This window comes from Podarcis filfolensis (genome assembly GCF_964270895.1).
Source record: "Podarcis filfolensis genome assembly, chromosome: 5".
In the NCBI taxonomy this organism is placed as follows: domain Eukaryota; kingdom Metazoa; phylum Chordata; class Lepidosauria; order Squamata; family Lacertidae; genus Podarcis; species Podarcis filfolensis.
Window position 1 is genome coordinate 97086107 of NC_139608.1, and position 14375 is coordinate 97100481.

Genomic DNA, 14375 nt, shown 5'->3' on the forward strand with positions numbered 1-14375 from the left:
CTTCTGAGTAAATGTGCATAGGATTGTGTTATAGGTCCCATTGGTTTCCAGAGATCTTATTTGTAAATGGCTTTAAGTATATTTTTTAGGTGTTCACTATTGGGCTGGGCAGTGGTGGAGGAAGGTTTTTTTTAATGTTTTCAGATGATCTTCTGGATGAAGACTTTCACATAAGTGTTCTGTATTGCATAAATGTGTTACTATTTTATATTTTATCTTATTTTTTATTTTGTAAATCCCTTCATTATTTCCATGCATTGTGGGAAGAGACTGATAAATTTAATAAATTAAAATAGACTAAACATGTGGTATAAATGACACAAATAGGGCTGCCCCTATCTCTAGGCAAAGGGAGTCAACTGCCTCAGGCAGCTGATTTTGGATCTCATTGTATATTGGTAGATAATTAATTAAACTCTCATATTTTTACTGGCAAGGACAGGAGATTTTCTGCTCCAGGTATCCATACAACTTGAGCAACCTTGACTGCTCTTTCAGGCAACGAAATGTTTTGGGTCACCCCTGGACACAAGCCTACAGACATCTGATTCAGCAGTAAGTATCACTGACCTCAAGAGGGATTCCTTTCCGTATACAGGTAGATCGCATCATACGCTGATTTCACTTGCATGATTGCAGCTGCTTGACACGGATTGCAGAAAAAAATTTAAAATTAATAAAAAGGGGTGGGAGAGTGAGGAATCAACCCCAAAAGGGCCACCCAAGATCTCTAGGGAGGCCTCATATGGCCTTCCCAGAGCCTGGTAAGATGACATATTTTTATATTCTGTTTCCTCTCACAACAGCACCCCCTTGATGTTTTGTTTATAAAATATTGTAGAATTTTACCCGGGAGTTTTGCCAAAGTGCTCTTGTTGACATGGTTCCATCCTAGCACTTGATGGGTATGGATTAGAGGAAATATTAATTATATTATAATTATAATTAATTAATTATATGTGTGGGTTAATGAACAATGGGGGGAATGGCAGGTGCTTGTTTTTAAAATGTGGGTGTAGCTCACAGAGAACCCCAATAGCAGAGTATTAAATCCCATCGTTAGGCATAGACTATTACTTTCTTAATTAATTTCCATTCAGCTGCATGAAGCAGCTGACCCCTCTATTTTACCCCTTTTTCAATGAAACAAACCACATACAATGAAGTAAGTTTAAAATTATTTACTTACAGTTACTGGGTCTCAGACATACATCTTGCCTTATGCAACAGCATTCAAGTAATGCAGGTAAAATATTGAAATACTGCAAAGCAGCCTCAGACACCTGCCTGAGGCTGGGGGCTAAGGTGAAGCATCCTCCACTGCCTGCAGGATGAGACGGTGAGGCGGGGGAACAGGAAACAAGCTTTACTTCCTCCCTCTCAGGAGGAAGCGGGGATGTGCTCTCACTGAGCCTACTCTAGCAATTAGAACTCTGTTAACCCCTTTCTATACCAACTAGCAAAATATGCATTCTTAGGTTTCACTGCTAAAATCTCCCACAGCTTTTGCCTATATTGAGTAAACAATGAGCTTGGTTATAAATAGAAAGAGTTAAGGAGATGGTATGTCGGTTCAAGGTGCTCCTGTTTGGATCGACAATGAGCTTTTTCCTCTCTCACATTCAGAGGAAAACAAAGAATATTAGTTCACCTCCTATGCCAGACATCAGCAGGGGAATTAATAATTTAGTTTGGAAATTCCATGCACAGAGAAACGGACGAGAGTGGAAGCTATCAGAAGAGCCATACAGAGAGCATGGCTTCAGACTATTCAGAAGAGGTTTACAAAGAATCTCTGAATTATTCAGTCAGCCCCTTTTTATATATGGCCCAGGACACTGATGTTTCCATATCACTTGGAGCATTCAAGGTATTGAAAAAAGAAAACTACTAAGAAGGAACACAAGCATAACTGCCTTCTTCTCTTAAGCAAACTCAGATGGATTCTTGGCAATTCACATATGAACAGTCTACATTTTAATGGCGTTTGTTCCGGATTCTACAAATTTAACACCTAATTGCATACAGTCAAAGCTTTCCGGTACAATTCACTGCCATATTTTAATTGGAAATTCTCTCATCTCTGAGAAGCAGAAGCAGCTTTCCTGCATGCCCGAGAGATCATTTGGCTCATCCAAACTTGTAATTAATAATTTCTGGGGTGTAATAGGATGAACACAGGTTCTCTTTTTGAATACCTCAGCAGCTTCATTTAAACTTTAAGTCTTATGCAGTTGTCTCTCTATATCTTTTCTTCAGAGTCAATACCCAAAGCATCTGGAAGCTAAGTCTTATGAGGGACAGTTGAGGGAGTTGGGTATGTTTAACTTGATTAAGAGGAGACTGAGAGGAGATATGAGAGCCACCTTCAAATATCTCAAGGGCTGTCACATGGCAGAAGGAGCAAGCTTGTTTTCTCCTGCTCTGGAGGGAAGGACTTGAACCAATAGATTCAAGTTACAAGAAAGGAGATTCCGACTAAACATCAGGAAGAACTTTCTGGCAGTAAGAACTGCTCAGCAATGACAGTGGACTCTCTTTCCTTGGAGGTTTTTCAGCAGAGGTTGGGTGGCCATCTGTCATGGATGCTTGAGTTGAGTTGAGTCCTGTACTGCAGGGGGTTGGACTAGATGACCCTCGGGTTTCCTTCCAACTCTATAGTTGTATGATCCTCATTTCTAATAGTAATACTGGTAAAAAATAAAAATAAAAAAGCTCAAGAGGACTTGCCACCAAGCATGCCATAGATGGCAGTTCTAGTTAGGACTGCCAGGTCTCCAACATCTCAGAACCTAAAGACCAAGCTAGATGGGATGCAAGCCCTTGCAAAGCTTGTCTGAGGCCCAGAGCAGGAGTCTTGTCCATGAGATGAGCCACCACACCGCTGCTGTCTATTCTGATCTGGCATTACATGCTAGTATGCATATAAACAGGCATGGCCATTTCGCCCATTCAGTTTCCAGTCAGCTGGAAGGCACGGGGCATTCCTGGCATAACAGCATAAGTCCAGCAGGCGCCTAGCAGAGCCCCTCCCCCCCACCTGCTTAGCCCTCGGAGGCCCAGGGCTGCATGGGCCTGAACAGGTGCCATCTGTACAATTACCAAATGTGTGGATTGCTTTTAAAAAGTCAATAGCAAAAGAGAGAGCGACAGAGAGAGTGTTGATGAACTTTAACTCACTGAAGTCCCAGTCTGGATTGCATGGGGCTGTCATCTGCTCATGGGAGTGGCATGAATGAGACCTCTTCTATCTAAGGTGAATGGCAGGCACAGAGAACAATGAAAGCCTGTCACCTTCTGATTTTATGCCAGAACTGAATGCAGTTTGCAGGCGTAGTCACCCCTTCTCAGGGGGTGAAGCTTAGCAAATGTTGGAATGATAGCTATAATGGTTTCCATGGAAAGGCGGGCTTCACCATTTTAAGGTGTCTGCAGTAGGATTCCTGGGGTGGGTGGGTGGGTGAGAGAGAGAGAAGAAATGGATTCCCCTGAAAGGCTGGGGAAGGAAGCTACACACACCTCAGCAAGGACCTTGTTACTCCTGTTGTGGTTATTGGGTGTTTTCCTCCTAATTCAGGGTACCCAAAGTGCACATCCCTAGCATACGTGTGACGAGAATTCACTACTCTTTATTGTTGCACACTTTATGAATGTGTGAAATGAATTCATTAAAATGCTTTGCAGCTGAGAATGTATGCAAATTCTATCCATTCTACAGTGGCCCGTTCATGACATTGCTATCAAATAATGAACAAGACCAAAATGCAGTAATCTGCTGAAGTGAAATCAAATTGTGCACATGCATATGTGAAGAGAACTTGCCCTTAGAAGCTTCTCATTCAACAACTTGCATCTTGATGTGTGAACTAACTCCAAGGGAATATGCCAGGTGAGAAATCTCCATCTGTGACATTTAATTTTTGACAGCTCTGTCACAGAGGCTCCCCCACTTGCCTGTTCCCCACTTAATGAGTGCAACCTCATGTTCCACTGATGATTTCTAGCTTTGATTAAGCCTTGCCAGTTCTTTACCATTTGTGCACTAAAACCTCAATTTATTTTAAAAATACCTCTTGAACCAGGGAAGGAGGGGAAAAATCTCAAACCCAAACTGCGTATTGTGCTATACGCTCGTTTCTTTTACAACTCTAATGCCAACTTAGCTGTCAAAAGCGTGCTTTAACAGTGCATTGAAAAGAGTGACACCTGTGGGCACAGATCTTTGAAAGGGGACATTTTTGCACTGCTTGCTTGCTGAGCAGCTGGAACCAGAAATGCCTTTTCGTTTTGTGAGCTGCCTACAATTTGCTCAAGAGCTCCTAAGTGCCAATCTTTGAGACATTGTGTGGGTTCAGGGAGAAACTTGGATGCCAAAATAATTAGCACAAACTGTCACTGCTGATCAATGCCAGTTGGCAGTGCCGGGGAACAATCCAGTTGGCTCACATATTCAGCTGCCCGGTGTTGGAACAGTGGCCAGCTGTTTTCCTCAAGACATTTGTTGTATGTAGTGAGAGAAAGTTTCACCAGGAAGTGGTCTCGCAATGGAATCTTTCAGTATGGGGAATATACATTCCCTCCAAGCACCCAGGTTAGTTATGCTAGCAAGATTCTCCATGCCATCACCAAGACCATGTCAGGCACTGACTTTGCAAAACAAAGAGTCATGTCTAAAATTAGAGGTGCACTGAATATTGTGGGTGAATACCTCAATAAAAAAGGTAAATTATATTCTAGGGATCATTAGGAAAAATATTGAAATGCATTTATGTAAAACTCTAGTGCAAATGTATTTGGAGTATTGTCTATAGCTGTGATTGCCTAATCTCAAAAGGGATATCATAGCCCTGGAAATGTCCCGTGAAAGAGGGCAGAGACAATTGCCAGGGGCTTAGAATACTTTCTCTACAAGGAAAAACTACATTATAAAGTATTGTACAATTATGCACAGTGTGGGAAAACTGGAGAGAAGGTTTTCTCCCATTCTCATGATATTGGGACCAGGGTCATCCCAGGAAATTGATGGGCAGTAGACAGAAGAAAGTACTTTTTCAAACAACTGGTTTGTAGAATTTATGGCCCTTAAATTAGGGTTGCCATACATCCTGAATTTCCCAGACATAGCAAGAATACTGCAGTTGGAAGCAGTGTCCGGGCAGAAATTGCAAAAATGTCCGGGAAAATCTGGATGTATGGAAACCCATGTCGGCAGTGTCGTTTTAGGCAATTTTCCTGAAAAACAGCTTTAAAGCTTTTTTTTTTCTTTTAAAAGCGATTTAGCCAAAAGAAGCTCAACAACTTTTGTATCCGGATTTTCACTTTTTGAAATATGGCAGCCCTACCTTAAATGTGTTGACGGCCACTAACAGAGTGGCTGGGGCAAACCAGTCAGATGGGTGGGGTACAAATAGTAACATATATAACAGGCTCATGCGCCACTTGTGGGCTTCGCATAGCCATCTGATTGGCCACTCTGGATGATGTGATTCAGCAGGGCTCTTCCTATGTTCTTATTTAAGATCTGGTAATCATTTCTACTATGCTGTTCCGAGATGGCCTAATCAATATACAGTGTTCACCACCCATGCTTAAAATAATCTTTCCATGAGGCTTGGGCAAAACAAAAGCAGCAGATCCCTTTGGTGTCAGTGATAGGCATGTAATTTTGGTCTTTGGAGCTTCAGAAAGAAAGCATAAGGACAAATCACCCTCAATCCGTATGTAAAGCCAGACTGCTCTTTTCTCCTCTCCTTAATGCACAAATCAATTAGATCCGCCTGAACCATATGGTTAAAAATGGGCAGCCAGTAACACTGTTTTATGCCAGCGGATTCCTCCTGCCAGGGGAACAGATTGTAACCAACAGGTGAGGAAAAGTGATCCTTGTTGTCATAATGCATTTGGGTAATTCAATTTTCAGCTGATACATCATTTACTAGTTCAGTGATTACAAGATCAGCATAGTAAATAGAACAGTTTCTGTCTGAGGTTAATGAAGCAAGCCTCACCCTTTGCGTATGAAAACCAAACTAAGCCATAGAACCATCAGAGTTATCAGACGACAGGTGAGCTTTGCCTCAGAGGTGCTTTGCGCTTTCTTTAGCATTTGTGTTTGCCACAGGTGCACTAATGTTTGCAGAGGTAAAGCAGGAAGAGCGGCTGCACATCCTTTACTAAGGCTGGGTCTACACCAACAGCTCATCATGTGCTAAAACTCTTCTGAGACCATATTAGTTCACCTCAGGCACAAGGAAGGTGTTCATGGTGAATTCTGGCACCTCTTTCTAACGTTGGGGTTTGACTTTACCCGCAGAGCTGCACTTCATTGTCCCTCGAGACAAATGGATGCTAACAATGAACAAAAGTCTGGATCATTATTGGGCTGTTGATCTTCAAGTATGGAATTGTTCCTCTCTCAAGTAGCTTTGCTTTCCCTGGCTGGAGGTGAAAGTGACTGGTCACAAAACGCTTCCCTGAGGATCTCCTATTGTGATATGTTGCCCCGAGGATGCTTTTCCTGCTGGCAGCCTTAAAATAGAAAGCAGAAGGACATACGTTTTTCATCTTAGCATTCACTGGCTCTGGCATTTTGCAGCTTGGGTCATTTTGTAGCAGCCATTTTTTTGTATTGATTTGTGTTCCCAGGTGAGAAGTTGAATACAATGCTTCATTTCCTGTCTGGCTTACTCATCCAAGATGTCCTGGTGATTTCAACAGACTGTTTCAGGCTATTTATTTTTATTTTTAAGTCTCCCTCTTAAATCCAAACACATCCCAGTGTAATCCCCATCATAAGTCTATTAAGCCCTGGAAACTAGTTCTTTGGGATTCTGGGGTCCCGTGACATTTTACAAAATCCATGTATAGCATTCTCAGTTGAAATGAAATACTTGTGTTTGTGTTTCTTTCTTTTAATATTTGTGTAGTGAAGTTTTATCAGGCTTCAAAGTACATCAGTGAGTAGGCTTACAGCTGGTGGTCGACACGTCCATTTGTCTTGTGCCTAGAAACCCCCTGGGTCCAAGCAGTTTTCGGCTTGCCCTGCACTTTCTAGGCGGTTTTCCATATGCACTGCAGCTTTCCCCTAGAAAGCACACTCTTCACTGCTGAATCAGAAGAAACCCAAACTACAGAAAACCCATTGCCATTTGTTCCGATTTAGTGGTAAAGAGCATGTTTTCCTGGGGAAAGCAGCAGGGCAAAGGGAAGTGTGGATGAGCCCTTACTGATATGGAGTCAAAGGTTTTGCCTGTCTGTTATGTTTTAATTAATAGTAATGGCTCCCAACACACAGAAGGGAATAAAAATTCTGGGATTCTGCACATATAAATGAACATAGAGCAATAGGGTTGCAAGGTTGCATTTTAGAGAACTCACCACTTTTTAAACTGCCTTTGACACCCCTAAAAATGAATCCTCAACAGTCCATCTCTCCCCCTTGGCTTGACTGAACAACGAAAAGCCATCTGAGCAAATAATAAGATACCTCTGATTAATTTGTCAGCAGGTTCTTTTTAAAAGAAAACAAAAACAAACAGCAAGGGCTTACAAAAATCCCAACCCCTGTTCTCTCACATAAAGAGAATGTGCTGTAGTGGGAGAGGCATTCTGCTGTGTGGACCGGAGAGCAGGGTTCAAATCCCCATCCAGCCATGAAACTCAGTGGGTGATGACCTTTCGGTTTGGTCACTCTCTACAGACAGAGGCATGTTCTTCACTCTCCCACTGTGGAGGGGGGACGCGTTCGGTAGTGGAGGAATTAAGGAGGAAGCAAGGCTCCGCGTACCCCAAAATTCCAGGAGGGTGTCCTGGGATGAAATGGACATGCTGAGGAGTGAAAGAGAGATTTCCCAAACCAATTGCAACTATCGAAATGGGAGAGAGGGGTCTCGGTGGGTGACACTGGGCCAGTTGCCGCCTCTCAGCCTAGCCTACGTCACCTGCTATGATAGAGTGGAGTTAGAGCCACATATGATGCTCTGAGCAACTTGGAGGACGGGTGCAGTATAAATGTCCTAAATGAGTCAAGAGGTGCCTCTTCTACAGTGATGTCAGCTGCGACACCTGTGGAACATCATTCCATATCAGCCAACGCCATGCACCCTCTTCAAACAGGCATTTCTTCTGCTTGGGAGAACATGTAATGCTAGCATTGGATTTAGGGTGGTGCAGGCCGTTCCCCAGCACAGAGCCCTGCTCCATAGTTGAGGAGCTCCATAACTGAAAAGATTCATTCGGAAATGCCAATTTTGGCCTTGCTCAGGGTACCATATTACCAAAAATTACCAAAGAGGTCTTGCTTAGCAGCAACGCTGCATCAATCAGTAGGATGGCAAAGCAGAAACACCCGACCCCACCTCGAATCCACACAGCTGATAAAAACGATACATTTCTCCTCACAGCAACCCAGTGAGGTAGGATCACGTGAAAGAGGGTTCCTTGCAGTGAGGTTCATAGCAGGTCCAATATTCTGCTTCATGGATGAGGAACCTGTGGCGCTTCTGGTGTTGTGGGGCCTCCATCAGGCCTAGGCAGAAGGACCAATGGTCCTGGATCATGGGAGCTGCTGTGGTCTAAAAACATCTACAAGGTTGCAGCTTCCAACCTGCTATACCACAGAGTCCTTCCCCAAGGCAGGAGCTAGAGCTAGAGAGGACTATAGCTCCATAATCTCTTACTAACAGCCATGCTGGCTGGAGCTGATATGAGTTGGAGTCTGACAGCATCTGGAAAGCCACAGGCTAGTCACCCCTGCCCTAAATAAAAGCAGCAGCTTCTAAAAAAAAATATGCTTGATAGTATCACTCAGCCATATTATTTCTACATGCTCTCATTAACCTTGCCAATATAATGTGAAGGTAATAAAACAAGGGTCCAAGTTCTAATTAAATCATGCAGGGCATAAATATGCAGTAACCAGAGCCTGCATTGGGAGATGGCACTATGGATTTCCCCCAAATCAGGACACTAATTGGAGTTCTCATTATGGAGTTTTTAACTAATGAGAAGTACATTGACTGAGTTAATTTATTCCACCTAGAACAGAAGCACATAGAGAACAGAACCAACTCTGCAAAACAACAACATGCATGCGAAAACTAGGTCAGCCGAACAGCTTCAGGTTGAGGGATCCGAACTTATACTGTAGTTTGCATTTCTCTGTTCAACTTGATAAATAGAACCTACATTGCTTTTTAAAATTCCAAGAGCTTCATTGCAAAGACAGCTATCTCACACTCCAAAGCTTTCAGAAGGCAAAACAGATTTGCTTTTGACTTCTGATTGCATGTTTTATTCAAATCGCTTTTCCTGACAACAGATTGTGGTTCATGATGCTTCAGATAAAGTGATGGCAATGTTAATAAACAGACGCTAGTCGAGTAACCCTGCATGCGCTGTACGGAAGGCACTAGCTTTGAATTTCAAAAGGAGGAGGGCTCCAGTCCTCACCAATCCTGCTTATTCAAGACTTGGTTGATTTCAGCAGGGCTTGGGGCAGTTTGGAGGTCCAGAGCGCCCACAAAACACAGGACTAGTGTACCTTTCAGGCTGCAGTCCTGAGCACACTTACCCAGTACTTACTAGAGTGAATAATGCCATGAGGCTTTCTTCTCCATCAACATGACTTACAACTACTAGTTGACAAGATGTAACGTTTTCAATGCAACCATTGAAGGATTCCTGGCCCAATCAGGCTGGGACATTTTTTAAGAGACACACAACCATCTCAGTCTTACGAGTTGCTCTCAGTGTTATGCTAAGATCATGAAATATCATACCAGGACATATTATTTTCAAATACTGACCTTCCCCCAGTTATATAGGGAATATTATGGAACTTAGGTTCCGAGTAACGCCGTTCTCATATCCTGAAGGGATCGAAAGGGATCTAGCAGTGCTGCAGGAATGGAAAATGTCTGTTTGGATGCAACTATGTTGAAAATTGAATCCACTATTTATAATAATGCCCATTATTTGCTAACCCAATTAATTTTATAAAAATTTAATTATATTTCACCGTACCTAGGTAAAATAGCCCAAGATAAGGAAGAATTAGGATGAAACTATAATTTTTGTTATTTATATGATAGCAGTATTTGCCACAGTTGTCAATAATTACGTGCATGTTTTTAATGAGTTTTTAAATGATTTTAACTGAGTTGGGTTGTGCAGCAAATAGAGTGGATATGGATTCCTTTTCTGGCTGATGTTTATGTGTTCCATTACTTTTGTAAATTATTGTGAATGGATGTGAAGTTTGGAAAAGCCTCCAGCCACATGCAAAAAAGGGGGGTCGTTACTATTACTAGTGGTATAAAAAAGGAAGTGTTGGCAGTGCAACCTGTGACGAAAGGATGGGCCTCCTGAAACTCCCTCTTCTACACACTTATTAAAATTGTGTTTGCAAGTGTTGATAGAAGTGTCACAGTTCTGGATAAAAATTAGAGCACCACTTCTTTCCAGGCTCAAAGAGGTAGTGTGTCTGCGTGTGCTTCAGTCAGGTTGCAGAATAATGGGCAGGGCATCCTCAAGTTCTAGAATCACCTCATTAGTACTCCCTCCCAGATTCTCACCTAATCAGATAGGGTTCCATGGTAAGACCATGCTTTCTGGGTCTTTCCTGCACTCGCTGGTTATTTCTATATAGTTTAAGGTGCATCAGAAAATCCTTCGCTTTGGGTAGTGCTGCACCATCGGTAGATAAGGAGCAGAATCACTGATTCCTTGGCTGAGAGACATACAGTGGTGCATGTGTCAAACCTGATGTGATCTCTCCCCCTACCCCACCAAAAAAGCACACGTCAGCCCCTCTTGTTTCCCCATGGGGCATAGAGGTTTAGGAATTGTTCCATGAAATATATAGCAGCCCTGGCCTCTATTGCTCCCGACTAAACACCCTCACCTTCACACAGAGATGAGTTAGAAGACATTTTCTCCTAAAGTGGCAAGAAACAATGTGAATCCAGTGTTTTCGGTCCCAAAGTCAACACACCACCAACTCGGGATGCAAGGTCAAAGCTAAAAGGCCAGGGAGAAAACCTTGATTTGGAGACAAAGCTCTAATATATGAACTAATGAAGAACCATCATTAGTAGTACTTGAGTGTTTTCCATCTTAGTGGTGTCATTGAAAGTCCTGGGACAAACCTAATTAAGTGTCATCACTTATAAGGCTGCTGTTCTGAAACCATTTATTCCAGAGCAGGCAATTCAAGTACCGTAATAGGCAATTCAGTGTTATAAATTGTAGGCAATGCAGTGCAGTACAAACTCGTGTTGGTTTTATACCACTTGTACTGAGGCTGTGAACTCTGTGATGAAGATATTTAACCCTGATCAGACTTTTGAGTTTCTGGAATTCAGTGGGGCACGGCAATGTCTATTTCAACCCTTTGAAGTCTGGATGTATATGTATATTATTCAGGAGCCCCTGGTTTCAGAGCATGAAATGAAACACTTGACAAATGAAAATAGGCTTCAAATATCCTGGACTGCAACTCCCATCAACCCTGCTGGTTGGGCGGATAAGGGTTATAGTCCAAAATATTTTGAGAGACCCAGATTAGGAGAGGCTGAAGTCTCTGCCACAAGAGGGATGTGAAAGAATGGTGGCAAATGGCGACTGATTGGGTCACACATTGATTCTTGCTTGCATAGAGCATAAAGTGTGGCACTAACCTCCGTTACCTAGTTTGATCCAATTATCACCTGCAAGTCAACTTGAGAAAGAAAGCCTTCATGCTAGACGGGTGTCAAGTTTAGACCTGTCCTTTTCCAGCAGGGGCGTGGGGGTGGGGACTATGGGGTACATTCTCCCAATAATTGAATCTGATTTTCTACTTTGATCTTGAGTGATGAAGTTCACATTTGTGCCAGAAATCAACAGCAGCACAACACCCCTGTTTTGTGGATTTAAGCATTATACAATCTCACAAATATCTACAATCAGAGGACGGGGGCAGAAACATGGCTTCTGGAGGAGACAGAAATATCTGTGAAGCGGGTCCACTGTCACCAGCACTTTCTAGTAGTTACCACGTCTGCTTGCAAATACAGGGGCTTATTTGGGTTTTTTCTCCATGCCCAACATTGCAAAGGTTTTTGGATGCACCAAGAGGTAGGTAAAAGCACCCCCCCTCATAACTAGGGGTAGGAAAGAAATTCTGTTTTAAACCTACCTAATTTGCACTTCCACAAACAATGTGTGAACTGAAACACAACTATCTTTTGAAAGGTGCACTTCTCTAAATGTTGCAATAGGTTCTCCAATGAAAAATTGTATAGAAAAATTAATATATTGAGAGTTTTAGTATATTAGTGCAAATAACATGCAAAACTGGCTTTTATTAAGGAAAAATGATTGCAAAATGTGTATATATGTAGAAATGCACTCCAAAATGCGGACGGATAGGTTAAGGATCTTTACAATTTTACAATTTGCATGGATAGATGGATAGGTTAAAGATCTTTACAATTTTATAATATGCAGAGAATAACATGTGCTGCAAAGACAATTTTGGAATATGTTTTAACTTCAGCAATCTACTTTATGTTTTAACTTCAGCAATCTACTTTAAAATCTTGGGGAGTGGAATTATTTTATTCTGCTTCCCACAAAAACTCAGTATAGCAGTCCTGGGCAGTCCCTATTCTCCCTTGATGCATTTCTGCTTGTTGCAAGCTGAACATGGGTAGGACAGGGGTGTCAACTTGAATAAAATATTGTGGGGGCCCAGGAAAGCCCCACCCCATATAATCGATCACGTGACGCAGTGCACATGCACCATTTGAATGGGAATGCCCATCAACTTTGTGGGGGCCTGGCCCCCTCAAATATTTTATTGCAGGTATTGAAGCCCCCAAGGCCCCTAGGAGTTGGCTCCTATGGGGTAGGAGAATCAAGGTAGCAGTGCCTGGATGCAGGTGGTGTAGCTCAGTACCGGCTCAGCATTACAAACTTGACATTCATATGCAGAACTAAAGTTAGCCAAAAATTTCCCAGAAAATATCCTTTTTCTTTTTCAGGTTTCCCATGAGCTGAAGGAGAATTTTAGTCATTGCCCCTCCATTTCACCATCTGAAAATAGGGTAGAGAATTATGAGCACAACTATGAATCCACTTTAATAATGTTTAAATTATATTAATAGAACTTAATAAATCTATGGGCTTGGCCCCTCTTCCTTCCAAATCTCTTCTTTTACCTATTGAATCATCAGCATGAACCAACAATCAAGTCAAGTACTTTATTATGGTCACAGACCAGCATAAGCAAAACATCTAAATAAATAGCATAACAATATGAATCTAAACAAATAATTATTAAATAAATGGGAACAAGAACCAAACGTAGATTTAAACATATACATATACCTACATATACATAAACATATACATAGAATACTAATTAAGCATAGATAATGAGTGAGTAAAAATTGATAAGAAAAATTAAAAGATAGGTTAACACAGCTCTATGGGGTGGGCTTCAGAAGTGCCAGCCCACAGTGTAGTTTCATTCAATATTAACTGCACTGACATTTCTCAGAAGAGTATTGTCTGTTGCATTTTCCAAGAAGGTTCTTCTCCAGCCCCCTTTCCTCTCAAATGTTGGACAATTCTGCTCTCCTCCTCAAGGGTACTTGATGAGTCCCCCCCCCCCCCGCCTGCCCGCTTTTCACCAATAAGGCAAAAACTTTTGGGAAGCCTTTTCTGCCCAGCTCTAAGGAGACCTGCCTCCCGAGAGCATTTCATGGCACAAGAGCTACTGTTAATCCAAACTGATTCTACCAGGCCTTCCTATTAAGTATCACACGTCTAAAGAGCTACATGACAGAAGAGAAGAGAGTGGCCCTGGCACTCACTCTTGCCTTCATCAAGAAAGCTCAGCATGGAAATTGGAGGCATCGCTGGGTTAATTGCAAAGCCTAAAATATAGATTCCCACGCTAATGAGGTGATGGGAAGGTCTCTGAAGGTACTGAGTTGACAACAGTACTGTGCGTTCCATCTAGCTGTCACTACTGACACTTCGGGGGGGGGGGGGAGAGAGAGAGAGAGAGAGAGAGAAAACACTTCCTACTTTGGGACTGCAGAGAAGATGGAGGAAAGAAACATTAAGATAATAGGCAGGGGTGTCAACTTGAATAAAATATTGGAGGGACAGGTAAACAACACCCCACATAATCGATCACATGATGCAGCACACACACACACACTTGAATGGCAATGCCCATCAACTGGGGAGGCATCCCCCTTAAATCTTTTATTGGGGGGGCCAAAGGGACCTTGGGTCCTTCCTTGAAATGAGAGTGTGTCCTTGGGCCCCTCTGAAGGTGCTCATTTTCACATTTGGAGCTCCCGGCATCCGGTTAAGACAGC